Source organism: Prorops nasuta, unplaced genomic scaffold (genome assembly GCF_024137725.1).
Source record: "Prorops nasuta isolate Cenicafe-Biocafe unplaced genomic scaffold, Cenicafe_Pnas_1.2 PNAS00020, whole genome shotgun sequence".
Taxonomy (NCBI): Eukaryota; Metazoa; Arthropoda; class Insecta; order Hymenoptera; family Bethylidae; genus Prorops; species Prorops nasuta.
In genome coordinates this window covers 652593-668143 of record NW_027116817.1, presented here as the reverse complement: position 1 = coordinate 668143, position 15551 = coordinate 652593, and the positions used below count along the sequence as shown (strand labels likewise).

General features: G+C 30.2%; 1 long non-coding RNA gene across 1 annotated transcript; it reads left to right on the top strand.

The window, feature by feature from the left end:
• Positions 1-12472: 12472 nt before the first annotated feature.
• LOC136780778 (uncharacterized) lies at positions 12473-13771 on the top strand. The gene is made up of 4 exons (XR_010823828.1): positions 12473-12929; positions 12963-13066; positions 13132-13266; positions 13629-13771. It is a non-coding gene; the product is annotated as an uncharacterized lncRNA (long non-coding RNA).
• The last annotated feature ends 1780 nt before the right edge of the window (positions 13772-15551 follow it).

Genomic DNA, 15551 nt, shown 5'->3' with positions numbered 1-15551 from the left:
GTCACTTGCGAGAATGGTGAACAATCGGTTCGCCATCTGGTGGCGTTTTAGGAACTACTTGTATTAATATAAATCAATTTAATTACAATTCTTTTGAACTTTATACATATTTTTTATTTATTCTCTATAACTTTGTGTGAATAGTTACAATTACAAAATATAATTTTAATAATTAAAGCCGTAAATATGGCATGTATTTAAGAATAAAAAGTAAATGAAAAATTATTTTCAAAAATTATTACGAATTTTTACTTGTAACCCTCTCTTTTCGCCAGTTACAAAATGTGCTTTTGATTGAAGCCGTAAATATAATATGCATTAAAAAAACAATAAGTAAAGCTTTTTTTAACAAATTATTATAAATTTTTAGTTATAGTAGCCCTCTTTTCGCTAATTTTCACGATCTGAAGCTTCAAATCATTTATAATTATAGTCACAAAGTATACTTTTAATTGAATTCGTAAATATAATACGCGTTTAAAAAAACAGTAAGCAAAGCGTTATTTAAATAAATTATTACAAATTTTTAGTTATAGCTGCCCTCTTTTCGTTAATTTTCACGGTCTGAAGCTCCACAGCATTTATAATTATAGTTAAAAATATAGTTTTAATAAAGTAGTAAATATAATACTCATATAGAGAAAAAAATAGTAAATGAAGTATCACTTGGACAAATTATTATCAGTCTTTAGATATATACGTAGCCCTCTCCTTTCGCCCACCTTCCCGGTCTGAAGCTCCAGATAGCCAAACACTGATGAATGTGTAGAGTTTGTCCATATCTGGCGATGATGGAAACTTTTCAATCATAATATCTGAAACAATGAAAAATTTTAACTGATTAGACTTTGGCTTTTTAAACTTTACAACAATATTTATTTCGTATTAATCGTTGTTACTCACCTCTAAAACACTGGCATAACATTGTTTCTTTAAAACTTCTTTTGCCAATACCTCTTATCTTTCTTCCATGCGCAGAGTACTCTTGTTGAATAGATTTCTTTATAACAGCTGAAAAAGCAGCTTCTATACAACTTTTAATGTTGATCTTTCCATAACATATTGCCCGAAGAAGATCTTTCTACACATAACAATATAAATAAAATATTTAACAAGGATTTTAAGTACAGTTCAACAGAGTACTATATTTTTTGCCATTACTAATAGCTCTCGCTTTTCACTATCTGCATTCAAATCCTGTTCAAATTCTAAAAACTCCTCTAAAGTGCTTTTAGAAAGCACAGTATTCATTTCCTTTAAGACATTATCTAGATTTTTAGAAGTAATCATATTTTTTACATGCATTTGAGCCATTAAATTATTGGTTTTATGCTCAATGTCATACAGGATGCTTCGTTTCATTGCCTGCAGCTGAGCTTTGATAAAAATTTCCAAGTCATCCTTCATTTTGCTTAAACAATGCTTATTTGTACCTTAAATAATATTATTCATTAGTAAATACCCTAGTAGAAATTTGTCTAGTAAATACTAGATACGGTCATTACTACCCAGTTACTGGCAAGTTTTTGTCATTGCTAAACTGCCTAGCTTTTACTAACCAGATTCTAGTAATAATCTGTCAAGTAATATTTATTCAGTTTACTCTGAACAGTTTTTAATCAGTTGCTGGCTAGTTATTTCTAGACAAATTTTCACAAGTAAAACTTGACTGGAACTTGAAAGTTATATCGTTAGATTTTCTAGCCAGAAAGTAATGTCCTGTTACTGTCAAGTATTTGATAAGGCTAAACTGTCTAGCTTTTACTTGCCAGATTCTAGTAAGAAATTGACAAATAATATTTTGTCTAGTTTATCCTTAACAGTTCTTAAACAGTTATTTCTAGATGAATTTTTACAACTAAAACTTGACTGAAACTTGACAGTAGTATCGTTTGATTTTCTAGCCAGAAAGTAATGTCCAGTTACTATCAAGTATTTGATAAGGCTAAACTGTCTAGCTTTTATTTGCCAAATTCTAGTAAAATATTGTCAAGTAATATTTTGTCTAGTTTAACCTTAACAGTTCTTACCCAGTTATTTCTAGACAAATTTTGACCAGTAGAACTTGACTAAAACTTGAAAATTATATGGTTAGTTTTTCTAGCCGGAAAATATTGTCCATTTACTAGTAGATTTTTACCTGTTTTAAATTATCTAGTATTTCCTTATAAGATTATTGTATCTTTAAGTAAAGGGTTAGATAGCAGGAACAATTATTTGTAAATACATTCCAACATCTGTTCAATTAAGGTAGAATTCATAATCAGTTTTTATTAAGAAAATTGAATTTTCGCCCGATGAGGCTCCCCACCCTCTCTTATACAGGGTCTTTTCCTAACAGCGGAGCATAGGAGATTCGTGTTAGTTGACTATAGCACTCGGAATGATCGAATCTGAGAGCGCTGATTGGTCAATATTATGTAGTACCAACAGATAATAAACCGTTACCATTAGTTGGATACAAAAAATGAGATTCATCCGCCATATTGGTGTGGAGAAATGTTTACATGCTAATCCTAGCAGAAAGAGGTGTAAAATGGAGAAATGTCAAATGGTAAGGTTACTAAAGTAAAAATTGAAAATAATGAATGGAAAGTACGAATAATCTTCAATTTCATTCAAAGCATTCAATTTTTACTTTAATAACGACAACATTTGACATTTTTCCTTTTCACACCTCTTTCTGCTACGATCAGCATGTAAACATTTCTCCACACCAAAATGGCGGATGAATCTCTTTTTTCGTATCCAACTATTGGTAACGGCCTATTATATGTTGGTACTACGCAATATTGACCAATCAGCGCTCTCAGATTCCATCATTCCAAGTGCTATAGTCAACTAACACGAATCTTCTATGCTCCGCTGTTAGGAAAAGACCCTGTATACATATAAATCGCTGACGGAACCGATGTCTCCTCTTTCTCAGCAACATATCCAAAACGTCACGCGACACATAATTAAGCAGCATTCTCCTAAATGATGTGATACTTTTTAAACACGTGTTCTCGCAGTATTAATTGTGTTTTCATTTTAAAATTTACAAGTGAATTTCATTTATCATCACTGACTAGAGACAGCAACTCTAGCTTGCGGCTTCGTGTACATTCGTTTTTAACATTGAAGTTCAAATAAATAAGTCATATACTTAATACAAAGTGCGTTAAATAAATTACAATATGGACAGAAAAGCACGGAAGCGTAAGTGTACACAGATGCGTGTAAGAAAATGTCGCATGCAAAAAAAAGAAAACCGAAATGTGAATTTAATGACAGGTAAAATTTATAATTGAATGATACTTAAACAACTTAGTTAATGAAATTTATTTTAGATATATTGGAAAATGAGATTAGAGAACAAAATGAACAAATTGTCGAAATCGAAGAGAGAGGCGATAATATTGAAAATATAACTGTAGTTTCATCAGAAGATTCTGCGCCAGATGCGTTTAGAGAAGTGCAAGAAGAATCAACTTTTAGGAACATAAATAGAATAAAGGATAATAATGCCAATATAAATTTAATTGCTTCGTCATATAAAAATGAAAATGACACAGTTGATAAGATTAGAGAATGGGCAATAAGGAATAATATAGGACATTCACATTTAAATGAGTTACTTCTCATACTAGCTAATGGTGTAAGTGCTAATATTCTTCCAAAATCAGCAAAAACGTTATTATATACTAATAAATTAAGCTATCACATTAAAAGTATGGAAGCAAATAAGGGAGAGGGAGAATTTACATATTTTGGTGTGGAAAACAGCATCAAAAAGATTTTTAATAAGACTTTTCATATTAATAAAAAAATCGAACTACAAATTCATGTGGACGGAATTCCATTATTTGAATCTAGTGGGAAGGATTTGTGGCCTATTTTGGGTAGAATACATAGCTTGGAAAATAATTACAAACCATTTGCAATAGCCATATTTTATGGCCCTTCTAAGCCTAAATACGTTAGACCTTTTTTAGATGAGTTTATTGAAGAAATCAATTATTTAAATAAAATTGGAATATGTATCGATGGAACTCATTATAAATTTCAAATGAAATGCTTCATCTGTGATACACCTGCCAGATCTTTTCTTAAATGTGTAAAAGGTCATTCAGGTTATGAGGCGTGTGAAAGATGTTCTGCAAGAGGAATAAGAATTAATAAAAGGATGGTTTATTCATCATTTAATGATACTCCAAGGACAAATCGCTCCTTTCGAGAATATAAGCACCCAAATCACCATACTGCTGTTACACCATTACTAGAAATAAAACCGCATATAAACATAATAGATTCATTCGTATTAGATTTTATGCACTTGTGCTGCATTGGTGTAATGAAAAAATTAATGGAATATTGGTTAATGGGTCCTTTAAAAATACGGTTAAGTAGAAAGGCTAGAGAATTTATTTCAGGAGCATTAATATTATTTAGATGACAAATACCTTTTGAATTCCAAAGGAAACCGAGATCTCTGTATTACTTTCGTCATTGGAAAGCCACAGAATTTCGTTTATTTTTATTATATATTGGCCCTATCGTTCTAAAGTACGTTTTAAAGAAAAATATCTTTCAGCACTTCCTTTTGTTTCATGTAGGTTGTAGAATTTTATGCTCCCAAAAATTATGCTTCAAATATAATCAGCATGCAAAATTATACTTAAGAAAATTTCACCAATTAATGCCATTATTTTATGGTAAGGACTCCCAAAGTATGAATATTCATAATCTTATTCATATGGCAGATGACGTGAAAAATATGAAATGCAACTTATCTAAAATTACTGCATTTCCTTTTGAAAGTTATTTGGGATCTATTAAAAAATTAGTGCGTGGTTATAATAAACCATTAGCGCAAATTTGTTGCCGGATAGGTGAAGCAAATGCTATATTTGAAAAAAGTTTCATCGATAACTCAATTATACGTAATGTAAAAATAAAAAAGGACGGCCAGATTGATTCTTTAATATTCAAAGATCTATTAATATCAACGAAACCTGCAAATAATATTATTATAACAAATGATGATTTGATCATGGAAATACAGCAAATTGTAACTAACCTGGATAAGAATATTCTAATTATTGGGCAGAAGTTAAGTATAAAAGGCTCAATATATAAATTCCCTAGCTATTCAAATAAATTAGGAATGTGGGAATTGAATACAAAAAAGTTGGAAACCCTAATAACAATGTCGATTTTTTCTGTAAAACAAAAACTTATAAAACTAACATTGAAAACACATATATACGATTTAGAGATGTTGCATGAATACGAAAATTAGTACGATAAAGCTATTAAATTAGAATATTTTAAACATAGTATTGATTTATTTTTAAGCCTTATTCAATTCTTTAAACACTTGTATTTTTTATTTGTACATTTCACACACATTATACGATAAAACTATAAAAAGTTGTACAATGGTGTATTTTTCTCGAATCCGCTCCTGCACTCATAACTATCAGGAAAAAGATTATTTTATGTCTGTTTTCATTTTTGTTACATTGATGAGCTGGTGCGATTAGTTAGAATAAGAGAAAAATGTAAACATGTTTTCTCTCTTTCCAACTTATTGAATTGGTATGCACTAGAGTAGCAGTGGGGTGAAAACAAAACAAACCCAGTCTTGTTCTTACGAGTAACGTGTTATTGCTTTGTTACGGCACGAGTTTGCCACCAGTGCTACCGAACGTGGATCGTGGTTAATTATTTTTCTCAAACCACCAATAATTAACTTAGTTGACCTCAGTAAATTATTAAAAGTAATTTGGGTTATTTGCTTAAGTAATTAAATTTATATTTAATTCTCTACTTTTTTCACCATATGACTTCTCAACGTAGGAGGTAAGTTTCTCATTACTATTTGTAATAATGAATAATTAAATTCTTTTACGTTTTATTTAATTACCTAGTGAATTAAATTTGAACTGTTTGAGAACAAAGATTAAGTAGTTACAAAAGAAAAGTTAATATTTTATTTTAAAATAATATACAAAATCAACTAATAGTTCAATTGTTTTAAAAAATCTCTTTTCTTTTTCTTATACAGCAGTAAACAAAAGATGCACATTACAGAGACTGACGATCCCACTGTATATCCATACCAAATAATTGAGTTTGAGGATGATAACTCAAAAGATTGTGTTCCCAAAACATGGATCAATTTTCATGATAAAGAGAAAAAGCTCCAATGTAAATTTTTACCACCACCATATACAAAAAAGAATACTGAATATTTACACAATCTTGTAAAAACTTTAGGCAATCCTCCTGAGAAGTGGCCTGAATATAATATTTCATTGAAAGGACATGCAAGTAAGTTATAAGGAATGCTATCTGAGTTCTTTAAGTAAAATTTAATATTATCTTAAAATTAAATGAAAATAAATTTATGTTAAGCCATAATTGATTATATGAAAAATGTATTCTAGAAACATATCCAGAAGCTTTGGAACGTATAGAAAAATTACGTAGCTCATTATATGCTTATACATCTGGAAGTGATGGAACCAAAGCGAATAAAGCTTCCAAGTACACAAATCTCTTTCGATCAAAGAATAATATACAGTTGTCAAAATCTATGGAAGTTCCCAAACTGGATGAAAGCTTAAATTCAAGTTCATCAACAGGTATATATATTTTCATATTTTCATAATTACTTTTCAAGCTGTAGATTCCGACTGAGTTATTTTCATAGTTATTTTTCAAGCCATAAACTTTAATTGAGTTACTCTCACAGTTATTTTTCAAGCCGTAGACTTTAATTCAGTTACTTTCATAGTTATTTTTCAAGCCGTAAACTTTGATTGAGTTAATTCCATAATTGCTAAATGACTGTTTAACCTTTTAATGCTTTCAATACATTGTCTTTTTGTTTTAAATATATAGTAACAAGTATTGATAACCTCCAAGCATTTAACCCAGTCCTGTGTGTGATAAGTTGCTATAATAGAAACCTAAACATACTCTCCCATGTAGGAATGATCGGCCGGCCCAATACTGGCGCGATACAGATTGCGGTGCCTGAGTACAGATTTAATACTGCTATCCGGTACTGTGCCGACTGTCAAAATGATAAGACAGGACCGTATCTCGCCAACTAATACCGTTTCAATACCCCAATTCGGTATCGTGCCAGTATGGTAAACTGATACTATTGCAGTACTTTAGTAGAGTACAGTGGAATGTTCAAGAGGATGTACTGGTAAAGTACTGGATAATAATTTACTCCAGTACTTTGTTAGTACTAGTTACCAATTTATAAAAAATATTGGTAAAACAAAACTAAGCCTGAGTACAGATTTAATACTGCTATCCGGTACTGTCTCGACTGTCGAAATGATAAGACAGGACCGTATCTCGCCAACTAATACCGTTTCAATACCCCAATTCGGTATTGTGCCAGTATGGTAAACTGATACTATTGCAATACTTTAATAGAGTACGTGGAATGATCAAGTGGATGTACTGGTAAATTACTGGATAATAATTTACTCCCGTACTTTGCTAGTACTAGTTACCAATTTATAAAAAATATTGGTAAAACAAAACTAAAACGTACTAATAGTTATTACTTGGGAAGGGGGTCGAGTTTACATATATCATATATATTACGCGGTGCATACTATAGCATGAGCTATACTACATATAGAGACAAGAGAAATTATACATGTATATATATACAGGGTGAGGCACTTAAGCCGCCCCAGAATACGAATGCCGAAAGAGGTGTATCTCTTTAACTATAACAGATATTCAATTTTTCCATAGGACATTTTCGAAGCCTCTTGTTATTTGCTTTCAGAAAGGTTCTATGCAAAAATTGAATATCTTCTATAGGTGAAGAGATACGCGCCTTTCTGCATCCATATTCTGGGGCGGCTTAAGTGCCTCACCCTGTATATATATAATCGATCTGAAAGAATACATACTTGAGAACATATATAATAACACATTTATATTACAAAGGTGCCTGGTCTAATCGCCTACAGCCGCTCCTGAAACATATATACAGTTCACTAGACTGAGTATATATATGCAGTTAAGTCTTCCATGGTCACTAGCGAGAAACATTAAAGCACACGCCATCTGGTGTACTAAATCAAAAATGCACTATGTACCGATGTAACCACCAATTCTTCCATAAAAATGGAAATAAACAATTATCCAAAGGTAAATAATATATTGCTTTTTTACAAAAAAAAAACGAATTATTAAAAACATTTATTATCCATACTAATACAAAAATTATGTATTAATACCAGCATTATCTAATTTTTGTTTTTTGCCACCTTCGCGATCTGCAGCCCCTGACAGCCATCTACTTAGTTTTGAAATCACGGCTTCTGGTGTGACTGCATTTCGAAAAGTCAGTTCTAAGACTTCTAAAAACGAATTTATGGTTATTAAAATCATAACATTATCTTTAATATATTTATACCTTACCTAACAAACATTTGTATGTGTTCGTCTCAATAAAACTTAGTTTTTTAGTCCCAAATGCTGACTTTCGTCCACAAGCCGAAAAATGTAGTTGAACACTTTTACCTATTAAGGCCTGGATGATATTAGGGATGGCTTTATGGAATGTCGTGCATGCATTGGCCTTCGTTATCATAAAAGGTTTCTGAAAGAGATATATTAAAAATATTAATAATAGCTTTTGTAGACTGTACAATTTATATAGTATTTTGATACATACTAAATTATCCTGCACTAAACTTCTATCGTTCAGTTTAGCATCAAATATTTCAAAATCATTTAAATCTTTGATGGGAAATATAGTGGCAAAAGTCTCGTCTAAGTTTTGGGTTACAGACTTTAAGTTTAGCCCATAATTCAAAGCCAGATTGTCATTTAGTATCTTAAAATGGTTATTCATTTCCGTTTGTAATCGAAAAGTGGATTTTCGAATTTCTTTTTTTAATTTATCCTCCAAGCCTTTTATCATTAGCACGATCCTGGATTCAATACTATTTGTATTATCTTCTGAAACATAAAAATTTAATGTAAAAAAATTAAATATTTATAATACGATGATTGGATGAAGATGAATAAATATATACTACAATGTAAATACCAGAATCGTTAGTGCTATCTGCATAATTTATACTAGACGTTTGAGATTGTATTTCTCTTATAGAAGCAGAGGAAGCTATAAAACATAATAACTTTAATGTTTAAACAATTATTAATCAAATAAGTAAATGTTACCACTGTTAAGTTTACTTTTGTTCTTATTTCTTCTCTTGCTTAATTTTTTTTCTCCCTTTATGGCCTCATTTTCTTGATTGATTGAATTGTTGCTATCAATAGTATTATCCGTACCTTCTGTAAACAAAAGTGGGATTAAATTTTTTGGACAATACAAAATGACGCAAGCAATTAAGTTATTGACTAGTATGCTTACAACTAGTACATTACGCATACTATATTTTAATCACTGGAAAAGCTAATCGATAGAGAAATTAATTTAAGAAAATCCAAATTAGTATAGAGTGAGTAAACATATAGATAATTCTAGTTTATGTACGGATAAGAAATCTTTAATTCTACAAAAATGTTTCTTATGGCTTTAATTTCCCTAAAGCATTTCAAATATCAATGAGCAGAAACACAAAATACTATAAAATACAAGAAATTTCAAGTCTACAAAAATAGTGACCAAATAATAAAAAGTTACCATTGTCGTATTTCCTTTTTCTCTTATTTGTAGCAAAGTTTAATTTTCCTCTCTCCTTTAGAGATTCATTTTCTTTATCAATTGAAGTGTTGCTATCACTAGTGTTTTCCATAGCCTCTGTAAATGTAAGTAAAATTAATTTTCATAATGAATACAAAACAAAACAAGCAACTAAATGACTGACTAGTAAGTTTAAAACTAGTGCATTACGCATACTATATTTTAATCAATGGAAATGCTAATCGATAGAGATATTAATTTAAGAAAACCCAAATTAGTATAAAGGGAGTAAACATGTAGATAACTCTAGTTTATGCACAGATAAGAAATTTTTAATTTTACAAAAATGTTTCTTATGGCTTCAATTTTCCTATATATTTTAAATTATGAAAACTCAATATCAGCTAAATTTATTAAAATGTATTGAATTTATGTAAGTTTCACATAATTAGGTAGAATTTAAAAAATAATATATTTAATTTAATAAATTTTTATATTACGTACCATTGGTATTCATACTTTTTGGTTTGCTCTTTCCTATAGAGACTTCAATTGATTTCAATATATTTTTAATCGATTGGTTTGGAAATATTTGAACGTCACTTTTTTTGACCAAAAGTTGATTTTCACTCTCTACATCCCTTGTATAGTAAGCTCTTTTGAGCCTTCGTTGACCTTGTTCGTAGTCCACTGAGGAAATATTACAATTAATATTAATGATTAAAAGAAAAAGTACTAATATTAAAAATAATAGGACAAGTTACCTGTGTCTGAAATTATTTCAATAGGGAATAGTTCCCATTTAGTATCAGGCTCTTTCAATTGCTTGACCCATGCTTCAATTGATTCATAATTTTGTTCAGGAGGATAGTAGCAATAATGTTTATTTTCTCTCATATTTAGCCAGCAAGAGGGGACTAATTCAATTTCTTCCTTCCCTTTTGCATTTTTCTTGCAGAAGCTAATGATATGAAAAAGCTTGCTTAACAGAGTATTACTCATTGTATAGCCAATTATTATTATTAATTTATTTTGAGGCGAAGAAAAGTGCAGGAGGTGCAGGACAATGTTAAGTTCCCACAAAATTTATAATAAACTTTAGTCAACGTAGTTATAACTGAGTTCGTTGTGCACTGCTGTTTATATACGCGTATACAGCATAATCATACTATGGCACACACTCACATTAGGCGCACACTCTATTGTACACTTCACTAATTCCGTTGTAAACAAACGTATATACATTGAGAGATTCCAAAAATTCTGTTATGTCTTTTATTCAGTATGCAATAACGATCCCAAGTAGAAATTTGTTAAGTTATGCCCTGATATCGTCCAGTTACTGGCAAGTTTAAATGAAGGAAAATCTATCTAGTAATAACTTGTTGATATCTTTCTGGTTTTTGGTAAGTTTTAATCAGGGCAATTCTGTCTAGTAATAACATGTTAATACCTTTCTAGTTTTGGTCAAGTTTCCCCCAAGGCAATCTATCTAGTAGTATCTTGGTTATAGCTTTCCAGTTCTTAGCAAGTTTTATTCATGGTAAATCTATATGTATAGTAATACGTAGTTATGCGGTTCTAGCTTTTTGCCAGTTTTATTCAGGGAAAATCTATCTATAAGAATTGTATGATAATCTGGTTAAGTTTTAGACAGATATTAGACAAATGAAACTGGATAAAACTGAGCATAAGGTAGTAGGCATATGTAAGTGCAGTCGTGCGGAGTGTCAGTGAACATACGCAGCATGGATCGCAATGCATTAAAACTAAAACGCACAAGGATGCGTGTAAGAAAATATAGAATGAGACAAAATGTTCTTCAGAGAAATGAGAATACAATTAATGGTAAGTTTGAGAAAATACTAATAATATTACAAATCTATCAAGAGACACGGTAGTGTCTCGACGGCAAGTACAGAAAAAAGTAGATAATGACATGTATATACGGCCGTCGAGGCACTACTCTCTTATACAGCAAGTTTGGCTGTCCTAATTTTCAAACCGATTTTTCTTTGTGAATAATCCACTATCATGATTTAAGCAAAGCTTTTCTTAAAATGGTTTTGAACGAGCTTTCATTTGAGCCCATAAACATTAAAATCGGTTCACGCAATCCAGGGATCTCATACTCTGTTAGCTATATATATGCCGAAGTTGAAATTCTTCTCCTTCCTTTCTGTATGTCTCGGGCTGATCTGTATGTCTCGGGCTGAAGTTGACCGCTTCTGTATGTCTCGGGCTGAAGTTGGCTGCTATATTCACCTGCTATATTCAATACCGGCATAACCCTAAATTTCGATCGATTTCGATAGAACTGTCAAAATCAAAATTACTCTGTTGGGATAAAAATAGTATGATATAATTCAAAGTGTATATAATTAAACAAACTAAAGGAATAAATACATGAAGGAGTCTGATGGAGAATCAGATAAGTAACACAACATTGTAAAATATATTAAAATTTAATATTTTGTGGTACTTTGTGGGATTTTATTTCAGGTTATAAATAAAATCTTTTCCTTGTATGCACCTCTGATTTGAAGTCATACCAGTGCCAAATGCTCTAACAATTCTTGGAAATACCCTGTTATTGAAGAATGTAGATTAACGAAAATTGTAAATGAAACAGAAGGATGAGGTTGTTACGTTCACTCATAACCAACACACATGGTAGTGTTTCAACAACAATTAACATAAACGTTTTTAAGAAAAGTAAGTACATTGTGAAAAAAATTAGATTAATTAAAGCAAAGTTATATACAAGGTATCCTTTCATAGTTTGCAATTTGATGCCAGACCAGTGCCAAATGCTATAACAATTCTTGGAAAAATGCAAGCACCAAAAAGTACTACCATAGTTAAAGAGGAATCAGTTACAGTTCCAGTGGATATTACTACTTTTTATAATAAAATAGATAATGAAGATAGTGCTGCCATGTGTTGCTGGAAAACAGAGCTTTGGTTTAATGCAACTACGGAGTACTGGTTGAGCAATGGAAACAGTAGTTTGAAATGTGATTAACTGTTGATGACTCAATGATATGTCAATTTACTAGCGAAAGAAAAAGATAAGCCAATTGTTCATTATCACATGGTAAAGTATGTGTAACTCATTCAACCGCTTAAAATGTATGTAATTAAAAATTAATTGTTTATTTATTTATTTTTTAATTCAGCTCAAGCATGTATTAAAATATAACAATTACTTTGTTGAGTCTCTCTTTCCAGATGTACTTCAAAGGTTATTGAAATACCCTGTTATTCAAAAATGCAGGTTATTGCAGATAAAACAGATAAGGATAATCTTGTTACATTCACTCATAATTAAGACACACGGTAGTGTCTCAATAGCTATAAACATAAACATTTTCATGTAAAGTAAGTACATTGTAAAAAGAATTTGTTTAATTAAAACAAAGTTATATATAGGCATTATTTCATAGTTTGCAGTTTGATGCCAACCAGTGCCAAATGCTATAACAATTCTTGGAAATACCCTGTCATTGGAGAATGCAGATTAACAAAGGTTGTAAATGAAACAGAGAAGGATGAGGTTTAAACATATGCTAAACATCCAGGTATGGAAATCAATAACAAAATTCATGTTTAAATTTTTCTTTTCTTTAAACTCATATGGATTTCAACTGTCCGATAGGTTATATCATATATAGAAACAATTTTCCATGAGACAATATATCTTTCTTATTACTACGATTAAAGAAAAGCAGATAAATATTTTCTAATCGTTATTTAATATTCAATTATAATATAAAAAAGTATTAAAACCATATATTTACCTACGCTTCCCCAATCAGAATAGAAAGAAATTATTATTATTACCAAAAAAATTATTCAAATTTAATTTTTTATTAGAATAACATTGATTTTTATAATATAATATGTAATATATCTTTTGGTACTTAGTGAGATTTTATTTCAGATTGATTTACAATAACATGTTTATTGTGTCATTGTGCAGGGTTAAGCTGTAATATTTAATACAAGAAGTCAGAAATGATTCCAGTTTACCATAGAAAGAGCCATAATGCAAAGTTAATGTTGAGAGTTAAACCTAAGGAAAAGGTGGAGAAATTAAAAAATTAATTTGGAAGCCAATTTTTAATAGCGAAAGGCTTGCCGGTGATTTTGGGCATAAACCCTTTGAAATATATAAGTCAATTAAATCATAATTTTAATGATAACGTCATCTAGAAATGAAACAATGAAAAGAAGTCATCATATTAATATTTTCCATGCAATAGAATTTACAGTGAATAACTTTGCGAAACTGAAAGCAGTATATCCACAAAAGAGTGGCTTCCATTGTATAAATTGGTGTATTTCCTAGTTTATATTAATGAAAGGAAAATATAAATGGTACTAGTGTGCTGGAGAAAGTGCCATAATTCAAAGTTGATATTGACGGTAACAGCTAAGAAAATGATGGATAAATATGAGCTAATTTATAAGAAAATCCTTAAGAGTGAAGTGCTTGCAGGTAATTTTAGGCATACAACTTTGGAATTAGAAATCACATAGTTGATGAAAATTATAATAAATTTATGTAGATGTGTAAATATGAAAAGAATTCATGATTGCAATATTTTACATGTGATCAGGCATATGGTGAATAAAATTAGGAAACTGAAAGCTGTATATTTAATAAAGAGAGGCATCCATTGTATAAATTGGTGTATTTCCTAGTTTATACTAATGAAGGGAAAATATAAATGGCACTAGTGTGCTGGAGAAAGTGCCATAATTCAAAGTTGATGTTGAGGTTAACAGCTAAAAAAGTGATGGATAAATATGAGTTAATTTATAAGAAAATCCTTGAGAGTGAAGTGCCTGCAGGTGATTTTGGGCATACAACTTTGGAATTAGAAATAACATAGTTGATGAAAATTATAATAAAATCATGTAAATGTGTAAATATGAAAGGAATTCATAATTTCAATATTTCACATGTAATAGAACATACAGTGTGTAACTTCAAGAAACTGAAAGCAGTATACCTAAAAAACATAGACTTCCATTGCATTAACTGGTATATATTTTACAGTTTATATTAATGAAAAGAATATATAAATGTCACTAGTGTACCAGGGAAAGAGCCATAATGCAAAGATGATAGTGAGAGTAACACCTAAGAAAAAAGTGGATTTAAAGGTAAATTTAGAAACAAATTTTTGAAAGCGAAAGGCTTTAATGTGATATTGGGTATATGATGTTGAAAATATAACTCAAACAGTCATTGAATCCTATGTTAAATGCCTCTAAAAGTGTAATTATGATAAGAACTCATCATTGTAATAATTTGTATTATATTTAATAGATTAATAAATTAATATCTCGAATTGAAGCTTTACATTATGGAACGATGAGAACATTGGAAAATGTTTTATTAGATTGAATTAGTTAAAAGAATTTTTAGTTTTAATTCCTATATTCTTACAAAACGTTATAAGATCCCACAAAAAACAAGCTTTGCTTGTAAAAAAAGGACGGCAAGTACATAAGTCGTATCTAGTATGATTAATATATAGTAATATAAAATATTTTAATTAAAAAAAAGTAGTGAAATCCAAATGTTAGGCAAGTATAAATTTTTTCCATGGCGAAAATTGAAATTTAGAAAAAAGTAAATAGTAATACAAAAATTACTTGCCGGGCCCGTAATATTCATGTGTAAGTTGCTATCTTGCAATATAAGCATTGCTTCTCGTAAGTTAAAAATGTGGCTATTTAATACGATTGCATACAACGGGCCTGGCAAGTAATTTTTGTATTACTATTTACTTTTTTCTAAATTTCAATTTTCGCCATGGAAAAAATTTATACTTGCCTAACATTTGGATTTCAC